Source organism: Sus scrofa, chromosome 5, assembly GCF_054392235.1.
Source record: "Sus scrofa isolate SSC_HxYL_T2T_F1_AM1 chromosome 5, Sscrofa_HxYL_maternal_Yorkshire_Landrace_v2.0, whole genome shotgun sequence".
In the NCBI taxonomy this organism is placed as follows: Eukaryota; Metazoa; Chordata; class Mammalia; order Artiodactyla; family Suidae; genus Sus; species Sus scrofa.
In genome coordinates this window covers 13,125,038-13,139,810 of record NC_139387.1, presented here as the reverse complement: position 1 = coordinate 13,139,810, position 14,773 = coordinate 13,125,038, and the positions used below count along the sequence as shown (strand labels likewise).

Genomic DNA, 14,773 nt, shown 5'->3' with positions numbered 1-14,773 from the left:
CCAGGCTGGCAACTTTAGACAGAGCGGCATCTTGAAGATTCTCCACAATGTTGAGGGAAGGGAAGAGTCTGCTGTATCTGCTTAAACCCAACAGCCCTTATATGAGATGGAAAGATATGCATCGGATCTGAGGAGGGACTGAGGCTCGGGGAAGTCAGTGGAATTGTCCAGGTTCACCCAGTCCATTGGAGGCAGAATCCAGGGCTAGAACCATTATCTTTGGAGAACCGGCCTACTGTTCTTATAGAAATACCTTGTTGCCTTTTAGTTATATGTGGAAAATGAAGCTTTTATACCTGGCACAATCAGAAAATAAGGTCTCACCAGTGACTGGGTTTTCACATGCTCTCTGAGCATTTTCAGAGAGTTTCAGACTTTGCTATGAGGGCCAGTAATGTGTTTGCAATGAGACCAGTTCAAGTGAATGATCTGTGGCTTACTTTCATTTTGCCTCCACATGTGTTGGGTCTGATTATTGCCAGGAAAGTCAGCAGGAAGGGCACTGAAATATTAGCAGCTAATATTTATCTTACACTTTCTTTGTGCCAGGCAACTATGCCAGGTGTTTACTCCCATTAGCTCATTTTTTTTTTCCACAGCAATCTTTGAAGCAGGAACTATCATCAGCCCATTTTACGGATGAAGGCACTGAGGTTCTGAGTTAGTGAAGTCAGGATTTGAGCCCAGTGAGATAGACTTGAAAGCCCATACTCTTTTAAAAAAAATCCTGAGGTAGAATTTGACATACAGTGTATAAGTTTAAGGGATACAGCATATTGATTTGATGCATTTACAGGGCAATACAGTTGCCACTGTGGAGTCAGCTAACACCTCTGTCACATCACAGGATTACTGTTTTTTCTAGTGGGGAGGACAATTAAGATCTACTTTCTTAATGTTTAAAGTTTAATGCTTAAAATATATTTTTTTGTTGTCTGTAATCGCTGGACTGTGTATAGATCTCCAGATCTTATTTATCTGCTAGTTCCAAGTATGTACCTTAAGCATCTCCCCTAGTTTTCCAACTCACAGCTCCTGGTAACCATCCTTCTACTCTCTGTGGGGGAGTTCAGTTCTTTTTAGAGTCCAGATAAAAGGGCTATCTTTTAGGATTTGTTTTTATCTGTCTGATTTATCTCACTTAGTATAATATCCTCGAGGTCCATCCATGTTGTCACAAATGGCAAGATTTCCTCTTTTTCATGGCTGAATAGTATTCCATTGTGTACCACATTTTTCCATCCATGGTCACTGACGTTGTTTTCATAGCTTGGCTCTTGTGAATAATGCTGCAATAAACATAGGAGTGCAGATATCGCTTTGATAATCTGTTTTCATTCCCTTTGGCTATGTACCCAGAAGTAGAATTGATGGATTGTACTTAGTTGTAGTTTTCATTTTTTTGAGGAACCTTCCTACTGTTTTCCATAATGGGTGAACCACATTGCAATCTCACCAATAGTGAGTGGACAATGGTTCCTCTTTAGGGAGCCTGTGCTTTTAAGTGGATAATAACTGCAGGCACTTTTCTTCATGTTTTCAATCACACTGCTTCTTTTGATACTGTTGAGCTCTCATTTCTTTGTGAAGCTGTTGATTTTCTTGGCCTCAACTCTGACCAGTTCTTCTTGGTCTCTTCCCCTGACCCTTTTCTCAGCTGCCAGGCCCCTGTGGTTTTCCGGTTTCTCTCATGGGCCAGGGGTTCCTCCTACTAGATGTGTTCTCCTTGGGTAATCTCAGCTAAGTGCATGGATTTTGCATGCACTGCTATTTGCTATGATGCTCTTGACCCCCAGTTCTGCACTGCCAGTTCTGAACCCTTCTCCTTGATATCAGAGTAACATCAGTCTCATGCAATGTTTGGGGAGGAGTTCCTGTTGTGACTCCCAGGGGTAAGGAACCCACTAGTGCCCATGAGGACATGGGTTCGATCCCTGGCCTCGCTCAGTGGGTTAAGGATTTGGCGTTGCCATGAGCTGTGGTGGAGGTGGCAGATGTGGCTTGGTTCACGAGTTGCTGTGGCTGTGGTGGAGGTGGGCAGCTACAGCTCTGATCTAACCCCTGGCCTGGTAACTTCTGTGGTTGGCGTGGTCCTAAAAGACAAATATCTATCTGTCTATGCAGAGGAAACGTTTCCCCAAAGTTTTTTTTTCTTCTTCTTCTTCTTTTTAGGGCCACACCCACAGCATATGGAAGTTCTCAGGCTAGGGGTCAAATCCAAGCTACAGCTCCTGGCCTATGCTTCAGCCATAACCATGTGGTATCTGAACTGCATCTGTGACCTACACCATAGCTCACGGCAATGCCGGATCTTGAACCCACTGAATGAGGCCAGGGATTGAACCCGCATCCTTATGGATACTAGTTGGGTTCCTTACTGCAAGAGCCAGGACAGGAACTCCGTATTTTTTAAGAGATTGTGTAGAATTGATGGTATTTATTTCTGAAATATTTGGGAGAACTTGCAGTGATACTGTTAGTGTGTGGAGATTTCTTTTTTGGAAGGTTTTAAAACTCTGAATTCAATTTATTTAATACTGATAAGTCTTCAGATTATTTCACTTTGGATGAAGTTGAGAAGTTTGTGACTTTTTAAGGATTTGGTCTGTTTCTTCCAGCTGGTAAAGTTTATGTTGTCAAGTTGTTCATAATATTCTTTTTAGTCCTTTTAATGTCTCTAGGGTCTGCAGCGATATCCCCTCTTTTGTTTCTGATATCAGTAATTGGTGTCTCTTATGGCCAGTCTCACTAGAGGTTTATCTTTTCTTTAAATATTTTCCAAAATCAGTTTTTTGTTTCATTGATTTTTTTCCCTTCATTTTTACTGATTTCTGCTCTTGTCTTTATTATTTTCTTCCTTCTGTTTAATTTGGGTTCTTTTTCTTCCTTTTTTCCCCTAGTTTCTTTTTTTTTTTTTCTTCGTCTTTTTTTTTTGCTATTTCTTAGGCCGCTCCCGCGGCGTAGGGAGATTCCCAGGCTAGGGGTCTAATCGGAGCTGTAGCCACTGGCCTACGCCAGAGCCACAGCAACGCGGGATCCGAGCCGCGTCTGCAACCTACACCACAGCTCACGGCAACACCGGATCGTTAACCCACTGAGCAAGGGCAGGGACCGAACCCGCAACCTCATGGTTCCTAGTCGGATTCGTTAACCACTGCGCCACGACGGGAACTCCATTTTTTCCCCTAGTTTCTTAAGGTGAAAACTCTGATTATTAAGATCTTTCTTCTTTTCTAGCACGAGCATTTTAAATTTATTTTTTGAAGTTTCGTTGAAGTAGAGTTGATTTACAGTGTTGTGATCATTTTTGCTGTACAATCATAAACGTTGTGTTTTTCTTTTTTGTCTTTTAGGGCCACACCTGTGGCATATGGAGATTCCCAGGCTAGGGGTTGAACTGGAGCTGTAGCTACCAGCCTACACCACAGCCACAGCAACATCAGGTCTGAGCTGCATCTGTGAACTACACCACAGCTCACAGCAATGCCAGATCCTTAACCCACTGAGTGAGGCCAGGGATCGAACCCGTGTCCTCATGGATACTAGTGACATTTGTTTCTGCTGAGCCATGATGGGAACTCCCGACCATAAACATTGTAATACTATAAATTTTCCTCTGTGCACTGCTTTAGCTGAAGCTGATGAATTTGGTATATTTTTATTCAGTTCAATATATGTTTCCCTTGAGACTTCCTCTTTGGCCCTTTGATTAATTAGAAGTATGTTGTTAGTAAACACCTGTATTGGGATTTTTCCAGACTTTCTCTTTATATAATTCATAATAATATGTGAATAATAATTATATATGAGTTATATAGATATAACATATATATTTGTTAAATAACATATTCTATATGTTTTCAGTTCTTTTAAACTTCGATAGCTTTGTCTTATGGCTTAGAATATTGCCTATCTTGATAAATATTTTATATGCACATAAAGAAAATGTGTGTTCTGATGTTGGATGGAATGTTTTATAAAATCAGTGAGGTTCTTTTAGTTGATGTTTTTGTTCAGCTCTTTCATATCCTTACTAGTTTCTTTTGTATTAGTTCTCTTTATTACTAAAAGAGAAGGGTTAAAAAAAACCTCTCAAACTGTGGTTGTATGTAGATTTATCTATTTCAGCTCTGCCATTGAAACTTGTTAAGATGCATATATGTTTTGGATTTGGTATTGGATTGACTCTTTTACCTCATGTATTGTCCATCTTTACTCCTGCTAATTTTCTTTGCTCCGAAGTCTATTTAGTATGGCCATTCCAGTTTTCTTTTTCTATTAGTGTTGGCATGATATATCATTTTTCATAATTAAAAATTCTAATTTATCTGTCATCATGCTCTGAGTTCTTTATACATGCATGTGTTTTATCAATTTTAGGAAATCTCTGTTTTTTATTTAGTGTGTTCAGACTTTTTACATTAACTGTGATTATTATGTTGTAATTTAGATTTCTTATTTTGTTTTTTAATTTCTGCTCCTTTTGGTTTTGTTTCCTATTTCCTCTGCCCTGCTCTCTAATGGATTATTTTAATGTAGTTAGCATTTTATTTTAATGTTGCTACTTAGATTTCGACTATTCCCCTTTTAATATTTTATTGTTCAACACAGGAATTATAATACATATATTTAATTTCTAGTGGTCTACATATAGTCAAAATTTCATCACTTGAAGTGGAACCCAGAAAACTTACTATTATATAGGTAACTTTATTTCTCACCTTTATATTTGTCTTATACATAACATCTAAAGTCATTAAAAACCCTACCAGAAAATGTTATATTTACTTTAAACTGTGGCATGCATTTTTAAAAACTCAAGAGGAAAGAATTGTCTATGATATCATCCTGATATTTTCTATATCTTTTTTTATTCATTCCTAACGTTCCAAGTTTTCTTCTGGTTTCATGTATCTTCTGCCTGAAGAAATTGCTTTAGAAATTCCTTTAAAGAGCGTATGCTTTAAAGCTGTACTGTCTTTGCTTATCTTCATCTGAGAATGCCTTTATTTTAACCTATTCCTGATGTAGATAACTAAATACAGAATTCTAGATTGGCAATTTTTCTCTTTCAGCACTTGAAAAATACTATAGTATTTTTTTCTGGCTTCCATGATTTTTGATGGGAAATTCATGGTTATTTGAAAAATTGTTCCCCTTTAGTTACTGCATGGATTTTTTCTGGCTGCTTTCAGGATTTTTTCCTTTGTCCTCAGTTTCAACAGTCTGAGCATGATGATTCTTTGTATGTGCATTTCTTTGGATGTGTCCTGTTTGGGATTCATTGAGCATCTTCAGTCTGTAGCTTTATGTCTTTTGCCAGACTTGGGAACTTTTCAGCCTTTACTTCCTCAAATATTTTTTCACCATCACACTCTTTATCTTCCCCCTTTGGACTCAGATGACATAAATATTAGAACTTTTGTTATAGTGCCACAGGTCTGTGAGGGTCTGCTTATTTTTTTCAATTTTGTTCTCTGTTGTCTTCAAGTTCACTAAATATCTCTTCCAATCTGCAGCTGAGTTCATCCAGTGAATTTTTAAAACTCCAGTTTACTGTTTTTCAATTTTTATTGGATTCTTTGGTATATATTTTATTTCTTTAATAAGACTTTATATTTTTTCCTTTGTTTCAAGATCATTGATGATTGCTTATTGGAGTGTTTGTATAATGACTGAAGTCTTTGTCAGATAATTCCAACATCTGTGTCATCTTTTTTTTTTTTTTTAAATAGCCATCTCCATGGCATATGGAAGTTCCTGGTCAGGGATCGAATCCCAGCTGTGTAGCCTTGACCTACACTGCATCTGTGGCAATGCTGGATCCTTTAACCCATTGTGCCAGACCAGGGATCAAACTTGCATCTCTGCAGTGACCTGAGCTGCTGCCGTTGGAGTCTTAACCTACTGGCACCACAACAGGAACTTTCACCTGTGTCATGTTTTAACTGTTTTTCCCCAACGGACTTAAAAGCTTTCTGGTTATTGGTATGCTGAGTAGTTTTGAATTAGATTCTGAACATTTGGACTAGCATGTTATGCAGCACTGGGCCCTGTTTAACTCCTGTGGAATGGTTTGGTTCTAGTAGGAAATCAATCTGCTTAGATTTAGGTGGAAAGTCCCAATTGCCCTTCTGTGAACTCTGATCAGTTGTTTCCAACCCTCTATAGTGTTATTAGGTCTGCCCATGTCTGTGGTGGTCATTCTAAGTAGGTGAGTAGGGGGGTGTCTGTTGGTCCAGTTCTCAATGCTAGATATGCTGGTTAGGATCAAACCCATGCAGGCACAGCTTGGGGGTGAGCACGGGAATTCATCAGCCACTTTATACAGTCCTTTTCCTGGGCTTCTCTTTCTCCCTTATGTCTCTGGCACTTTGCATTTGCTTGGGACCCTCCTTTCTCTCCTTTGGGTAGAAAGATGGGGCTTTAAGTAACTTGTTGCACCATCCACTTACCTCTGCATATCCAGGGTCAAGCTGCGGGAAGTCAGAGAAAGAGAGAGTAACGGGAGAGGCTAACAATAGGAGAAACAATAGTGTGCCGGTCACTGGGAATTCTCTCTGCTTCCTTTATAGCTTTTATGTAAATCTGAAACTATTCTAAAATTAAAACAGGTATTTTAAAACGTCAGTCAATGTTTGCCCCACCTTCTCGGGATCGCAGCTGTGTAGATCAGAGAGCCAGATCTGTCTCCCACAGGAGCCTCTGCCACTGGTGTCACAGGACTGCTTGGGGTCTGGCTAAGAGAGAACAGAGAGAAGGAAAAAATGAGTGTTTCCATACTCCTGAGTGCTAGCAGCTTTCTTTCTAAAACCTGGAGCCACAGCTAGAAGCTTCTTTTGGAGGAAGCTATGTTCACGCTGAGGCTCACTTCCTGGCTTCAGGCTGCCTTGCAGGGAGGCTAGGGAATAATGGAAGAAAAACTATGGTAAACTCACCTCCCATTTGGTGGTTCACTTTCTCATCTTCCCCACTCTGCGTCAAACTATTTACTTTTCAGAGTCCTTAAAAAGCTGCTCCATGTACTCTGCACCCAGTGAGAGAGAGAAGGTGGAGTCAATTTCTCCATTTTTAAAATTACCTCTTTTTAAGCCTTTTTATTATGAGATATAATATCCATAAGAAAATAGCAATATTTATATATAATATATGTATATATTTATATATAATATATGCATATATACCATATACATATCAATAGATATGTATATGTATATATACATAATATATATTATATTTAATGTATATGTTTATGTATGTGTTTAAATGCATATAAATTGACACCTATGAAATAACCACCCAGGTTAATAAATAAGACATTATTGATATCCCGAAAACATCAGCGACAACTCACTCCTTTACCTGCCAGAAGTAACCACTGACTCCTGACTTGGTCGTAGACGTCTCCATACTTGTTTTTATTTAACGTCTATACCACAGTATGGTTTCGCTACCCTTTTTTTCAAACTTTCTGTACATCGAACGGATTCTTTTATGTCTGGCTTCTTTTGTTTGATAGTGTTTATGAGACTCATCCAGTTTGTTGGGCATGGCTGTCACGAATTAATTTTCATTTTTGTGTGCCATTGTGGAAACATCCAGCAGTGTGTTATCCATGCGAATGCTGATGAGCATTTGGGTTGTTTCTGGCTTGGGTGCTGCAAGGAGCAATGAATGCTCCGTAACATTTTTGTACACTTGGAGCCCACGTTACAAAACTTCTCTAAGATACAGACACGCGAGGGGAATGGCTGTGTCATCAGGTCTATCTTCAGCTGTAATGATAATGGCAAACTGTTTTCTCGAATGTTGTTCCAATTTACACTCTCACCAGTCGTCGATGAGGATCCTTGGGGGTCCACGGGGGCCGTTCCTCATCCTGTTTGTTCCTATCGGGCATGGCACAGATGATGTTCCATATACATTTGTTAAGCCATTGAACTGACAGCTGGCTATGACTGTGTTTTGTGTGACTGAGATGAAATCCTTTTGTTCACATTTTGAAAAGCCTTGGGTTACGCTCTGCATTCATTAGAAAGGAGTTGAGGACATGTCACAACAATTATCTCCAGTGGAAAAATGTGCTAAAGAAGGCTAATGATGATTTGTGAAGGGGACCGGAGACACTTAGTCCTTTGAAGACAAAAGTGGCAGCTCAAAGGCCACCGTCTCCTAATTTGAGAGGGTTAGGGTTGGTGGGAAGCTGTGGGCTGGGGGATGGAAGACATAGAAAAGAGAGATTGTTTCAAGAATCACAGGACCGGAAAGAAAAGAATAACTGAGAAAATTCCACGGGTGAGGAAGAGTGTGTGTGTTGTTGGGGTGTCAAGCAGCACAAGTCACTCCATCAAACTGATGGTGCTCAGACTAACTGGGAAGAAAGCAAACCAGGCAGCATGAAACACGACTGCACCCCATGTCTGGACTCCAATTTCCCATCCTGACTTCCTCCCCCCAACTGCTTTAAACTGGCACACTCGAAAAGCCTTTGAAAGGCAGGAGACAGACAGAGAGCTTAATACGTGGGGATGATCTCATGACTTAGAAGGATGAATTACAGAATTCGTAAAATCCTTCGGAGTCTGGCACAGATGAAAAACTTGCTATGAGAAATAAGGACAGTCTGAATCAAGTGAGAATTACTCTACAACCCCCCTGAAGGGATCAGTTTTTGAATAACAAAGTAAGATCAATTCAATGTAACACCTGGACTAAACTGAATAATAAGTGTAAACATGTTTTTATGATTAAGTTTATTTTCTATGTCTCACCCTGGGCGCACAAAACTTTATGAGGGAGAAAATATTATCTTCATTTTACCAATTGAGAAACTGAGGCTCAGAGAGGTTAAGTGACTCACAGAAGGTCACACAGCCAGTCAGAGATACAGATGGGAGCCAAATAGATAAAGTGACCCCGGAGCCTACCTTGTGGTGGTTTTTTGTGTTTGTTTTGGGGTGTTTTTTTTTTTTTTTCTTTTTCTTTTTTTGGTTGTGTGCTTTTAATTTATATACAGTAGACCTCATTTTATTTTGATGTATATTTCTATGAATTTTATTACATGCATAGATTTGTGTAACCACCTTCACCATCATGACAAAGAACAAGCTCACCCTTTCGAAAATCTACCTCCTGCAGTTCCTTTATAATCTCCATCTCCCCCGTTTCCCGTCCCCCAGGCCTTTGGCAATGACGTCTTTTCTAAAATGTCGTGCAGGGAGTTCCTGTCGTGGCTTAGTGGTTAACGAATCCGACTGGGAACCATGAGGTTGCGGGTTCGGTCCCTGGCTTTGCTCAGTGGGTTAAGGATCCTGCATTGCCCTGAGCTGTGCTGTAGGTTGCAGATGCGGCTCGGATCCCGCGCTGCTGTGGCTGTGGTGTAGGCCAGAGGCTAGAGCTCTGATTCAACCCCCAGCCTGGGAACCTCCATATGCCGCGGGAGCAGCCCAGGAAATGGCAAAAAAAAAAAAAAAAAAAAAAAGACAAAATAAATAAAAATAAAATAAAATGTCATGCAGTATACTGTGTATAATCTTTTTATTTTGTTTTATTTTATTTATTTCATTATAGCTGGTTTACAATGTTCTGTCAATTTCTGCTGTACAGCAAAGGGACTCAGTCCCTGTGTATAATCTTTTTTTTTTTTTTTTTTTTGGTCTTTTTGCTATTTCTTGGGCCGCTCCCGGGCATATGGAGGTTCCCAGGCTAGGGGTCGAATCGGAGCTGGAGCCACCGGTCTACACCAGAGCCACAGCAACGCGGGATCCAAGCCGCGTCTGCGACCTACACCACAGCTCAGGGCAACGCCGGATCGTTAACCCACTGAGCAAGGCCAGGGATCGAACCTGCAACCTCATGGTTCCTAGTCGGATTCGTTAACCACTGCGCCACGAACGGGAACTCCCCTGTGTATAATCTTTTAAGCTTGGCTTCCTTTCAGCATGATGCCCTTGAGATCGATCCAAGTTGCTGTAACCATCACTACTTTGTTTTTTGTATTGATGAGTAGTGTTCTGCTGTATGGATATACCAGAGTTTACTCACTTCCTGAAGGATATATTTGTCGCTTACAGTTTTTTGGAGTAATTTTGAATAGAGATGGTCTTTCTAAACATTTACATAACAAATTTTGGAGTGAACCAGTTATCATTTCTTCAGGGTAAACATAAAGAGTGTGATTTCTTGGCCATGCAGTAAGTGTATTTTATAAGAAATTGCTGAAATATTTTCCTGGGTCATTTTCCATTCCCAACAGCCAAGCATGAAAGATCCAGTGCTCTCTGTCTTGATCAGCACTTGGTAGTGTCAGATTTTTTAAAAAAAATTTAAATTTGTTTTAGCCTTTCTAATAGGCATGTAAGGATATCTTGTGATTTTAATTTGCATTTTCCTAATGACTTTCGATGTGGAATGTCTTTTCATTTTCATTTTTGCCATCCAAATACCTTCTTGGGTAAACTCTCTGTTCAAATCTTTTGCACATTTAAAAAATTGGGTTGTTGGAGTTCCCTTTGTGGTGCAACAGAAATGAATCCAACTAGGAAACATGAGGTTGCAGGTTCGATCCCTGGCCTCGCTCAGTGGGTTAAGGATCAAGGATCTGGCATTGCCATAAGCTGTGGTGTAGGTTGCAGACGTGGCTCAGATTCTGTGTTGCTGTGGTGGTGGTGTATACTGGCAGCTGTAGCTCCCATTGGATCCCTAGCCTGGGAACCTCCATATGCTGCAGGTGCAGCCCTAAAAAGACAAAAAAAAATTGGGTTGTTTATTTTCTTATTGCTAAGTTTTTAAAATTTTCTTTACAGAAAGCCCATGGGCGTTCTCCATGGGGAGGTGATGGATTGTGTTTCCCCACGGAAGCTCCTGAGCCTAGTGGGGTACCCAGCACACAGTAGGTGCTCAAGAGTTGTGGTCCTTGTGGTTCCCACGGTGGCTCAGTGGCTTAAGGACCTGATGTCTCTGTGGGGATGTGGGTTCTGTCCCTGGCCTTGCTCAATGGGTTAAGGATGCGGCATTGCCAAAAGCTGAGGCATAGGTCGCAGATCGGCTCGGATCTGGTGTTGCTGTGGCTGTGGCTGTGGTGTAGACCTCAGCTGCAGTTCTGATTTGACCCCTAGCCTGAGAATTTCCATATGCTGCAGGTGTGGCTGTAAAACAGGAAAAAAAAAAAAAAAAAAAGAAGAAGAATCATTTGGAGGCCTTGGGCTTGGTGAAACACAGCATGCTAAGACCCCTCCCAGAGTAGCTGGCTGGGAGCCCTGGGGTGAGGCATGAGAATTTGTTGTTGTAACTTCTTAGTTGATGCTGATCTTGCTGGTCCTCCGCCCTGCCTCCCACTCCAGCTGTTACTGAAGCAACCTCCCCTGCCATACGTTGGGCCCTGGGGGTTTTCAGCAGAGGATGCTTTGGGGGAGCCTGCCTGGCCCTCAAGCATGTGCTCTCTGGAAGCACAGGACAGTTAAAATCTGGAGGTGAACCCCTGAGCCATAGAGGATAAGAGCTGGTAGATAAATGTTGGTAGACAGTTCTGAGATGCATTCTAGAAGGTTCCTTTGAAGGTCCCCGGGGAATTGTGTCCCAGTCGTCCACTGTGTTGGCTAACTATGCATCACACCCTTAGATAGGTTTCCTCTCTTTCCACGATTCACTATCCAGTCTCCCACGCCTGGTCCCAGGCTCTCTTTCTCACACAAAGTACCTGCATGTAAGCCCTTGATGCTTGTTCTGCTTTCCAGGGGGAACCTCGGCATAAGACATTTACTGGGGTGGTGCATCTCATTCTTCATCTCCATCATGAAAATGGCCCAACAGATAGCAACCTGGCATGAGACATGCAGCGTTCTCTGGACTCTGTGGTCAGGGACTATGAATTACTCACTTTTGTATCCCCAGGACACAGGCTAGTGACAGGCACATGTGGGTGTTGAGAAAATGATGGATAACTAAATCACGAAAAGTGTTTTTACACTTATTAAACCAAACTGGGTAGAAGAGCTGGAGCAGGCAAACTAGCAGGTGGGGGAAAGGAGGCTGGCTCACTCAGAGTGATTGGAGCACAGAATGAGACTCCAGGTAATGACGTGCTGATTAAGGGTTTAGGGTAATTGAGATCTGTGTTGGGATCCAAACCCCACCGTCTCCTGGCTGTGTGACCAGAGGCAGCTTTCCCTTTGAACTTCAATTCCTCCATCTATACGATGGGGGAATAATGAGATCGACCTTGCTGAGTTTTTGTGGAGATGAAAGTGTGACAGTGTGTGCACGAAACACCCAGCACTCGTGCTGGCACATAGCAGAGGTTTGAAAAATGTTCATGCCCTCTGTTGTTGGCCACCTGCCCGTTAGAAGTGCAGTGACAGTAGGACCTTAAAGGTTCACTCCATTTCTAAGATTTCTGGAGACTGCGGCAGTAGCCAGACACAAGTTATTAACCTTGATAATGAAAATAAAGATGTTTATTAATAGTAGTTAGTGATAATACTGTGCTTACTCTATGCCAGGTACTGTTCCAAATGTTTTTTACATATGGGCTCATTTGATTCTCCAGCCACTCTATGAGGTAGATTCCATTATATCCCCCATTTTACAAATGATGAGCCCAAGGCACAGAGAGGGTAAGTGAATTGATCAAAATCACACAGCTTGTCATAAGCTGAACTGGGTTTTGAACCTAGGCTGTCTTGCTCCTAACAACTGTAGCATATTTCTGGGATTTGAAATAGTCTGCCCTTCTCTGGCTATGGAGCCCCTGGTTCTCGAATGCCTTGCCTCTCAGCACTTAGGTGTTACAGCTTGAATAGCACTTTCCCATGTATCGTTTCTTGAGCCTTCCAAGTGGAGAAGAGGAAGAATGTTCTGATTGTGTCCATAGCTGATGGGTTCACTCCAAGCCACCCTATTTCATGCTATTCAACAACTCTTATGTAATGAGCCAGGTACCGAGCCATGTAAGCTGAGAAAGATAAAGCCTCTCCCTGCAAGAAGCTGCCTCTACCCTTAAGCAGGACGGAAACATGAATAGAGAGATGCCATCTGTGATGCCTGGTGAGGGGGGAGTGAACAGGGGAGGTGGTCAGCCATGCCTGGGAGGTCTCGGGGGCGGCGGGGGGGTGGTTCCTAGAGGAGGCCACCACCAGGCTGCCATCTCCCATATCTCGTTTTTCCACTTCTATCCTCTCCATCATCAGAATTGCCTCCTGAGGCTCTTCACCTCCTCCCAAAGAACAACTTAAACAAACAAACAAAAAAAGATTACAGCTAGGACATATCAACATGTAAGGGGATAGAATGAGAATTATTGGTGTTTGCACAAAGCATTTGCTTCCTGTCCATGCCTGGCTGTTTATTTGAAAAGTTGCCCCGAAGAATGTCAGGTTCTGTTAGACTCTGGAAGGAGTAAGACGGAGACGTTCAGGCAGCGCTTGTGTCCTCTCATGTTATTTGTGTACACGGGAAATGCAGAAACCCAACGAAAAGGCTTTTGTTTTCAGTGGGTCTGCTCGACGCGCCTCCGGTGGATGGATGGTGGTGATGGCTGCATACAGACAAAACCCTCTGTCACTACCCTCCGCTCACAATGCCCCGTTTCCTTTTCAGGGGGTAGAAGGGGCAGGGAGACGAGAGGGAGAGGATGCTTGAACCGTGTTGAGGGGGAGTCTCCCTCCCAGTCTCTTGATGGGGGACGTTCCCCACCCCACCTTCTTGATACTTCCCATTTCCAGCGTGGGGGGTGAATTGTCCAGTCACTGACCCACCCCCATTTCTGTTCAGACAGACGTAGCCAAGGGGACTGATATGCTTCCTCTTTTCTTCCTCCACCACCCACAGGGGGCAAAGGCCAGGTAAATGGATCTGCTCTGCAAACTTCCAGCAGGTGGGCTGGTCCTCACTCACGATTTAGAGGCTGGAAGATAATGGACCCATTTATTAATCCCACCTAAGTCCTGATACTCCAACATGGATTTTGTGCCATGTGACTTTTGTTCGCCCCTCTAGATCCATATTCTCCTTCTCTGTTCCCGCCAGTGCCTCCTATATCGGTAGGCTCCCTTGCCCTCTGGTTTCAGTCTGGGGGGGGGGGGTGGTGTCTGGAAGATCAGGAGAAAGGAGGAGAGTGAGAAGGGGGGTCTCTATTCCCCTTTGCTCCCTGTACTGATTGCCTTTGGTTGGCTGCCTTCCTAACCGTGTGACAGAGTCTATGGCTCTGCTGGGCAACCCCTCTTCCATTTTATCCCTTCTGGTTGAGCTGTAGTAACAGCATCCACGGTAAGGAGGTCCTTTGCTAAGGACCTTCCCCTGCCCTTGTAAATAGTCACTTTACTAAACTCTCCTCCATGGCGTAGCCTTACTGCTCGGCATCTCTTGCTGGGACAGATTGTATTTTCCAAAGATGCCTGCACCACTATGCATCCCATCTCACATGTGTTCTTAAAATGTGATACTGAGACTACTCCACCCAGAAGTGGGAATCTAAGTCCCCATCCTTGCATCTGGGCAGCACCAGGAAAGCGGCAGAAGTGATGCTGCCTGAATGCTGAGGCTAAGTCCTAAAAGGCCATAGGGCTTCCACCTGTTCCTCTGGGGAGGCTCACTCATGGAACCCAGCTTGTGCATGGAGAGGACACCCCTGTCAGTGTCCCAGCGGACAGCAGCATCCCCTCCCAGTCGTGTGAATGGGTCTTCACATGAATCCAGCCCTCCACCTTGGAGCTGCCCCAACTGGTATCGAATAGAGCAGAGACAAGCTGGCCCCACTCAGCCATGTCCAAGTGGC

General features: G+C 42.7%; 1 long non-coding RNA gene across 1 annotated transcript in view; it reads left to right on the top strand.

Annotated features, from left to right (window-relative positions):
- LOC106507469 (uncharacterized) overlaps positions 1-14,773 on the top strand; it is a 164,279-nt gene that overhangs the window by 52,869 nt on the left and 96,637 nt on the right. The window lies entirely within an intron of this gene.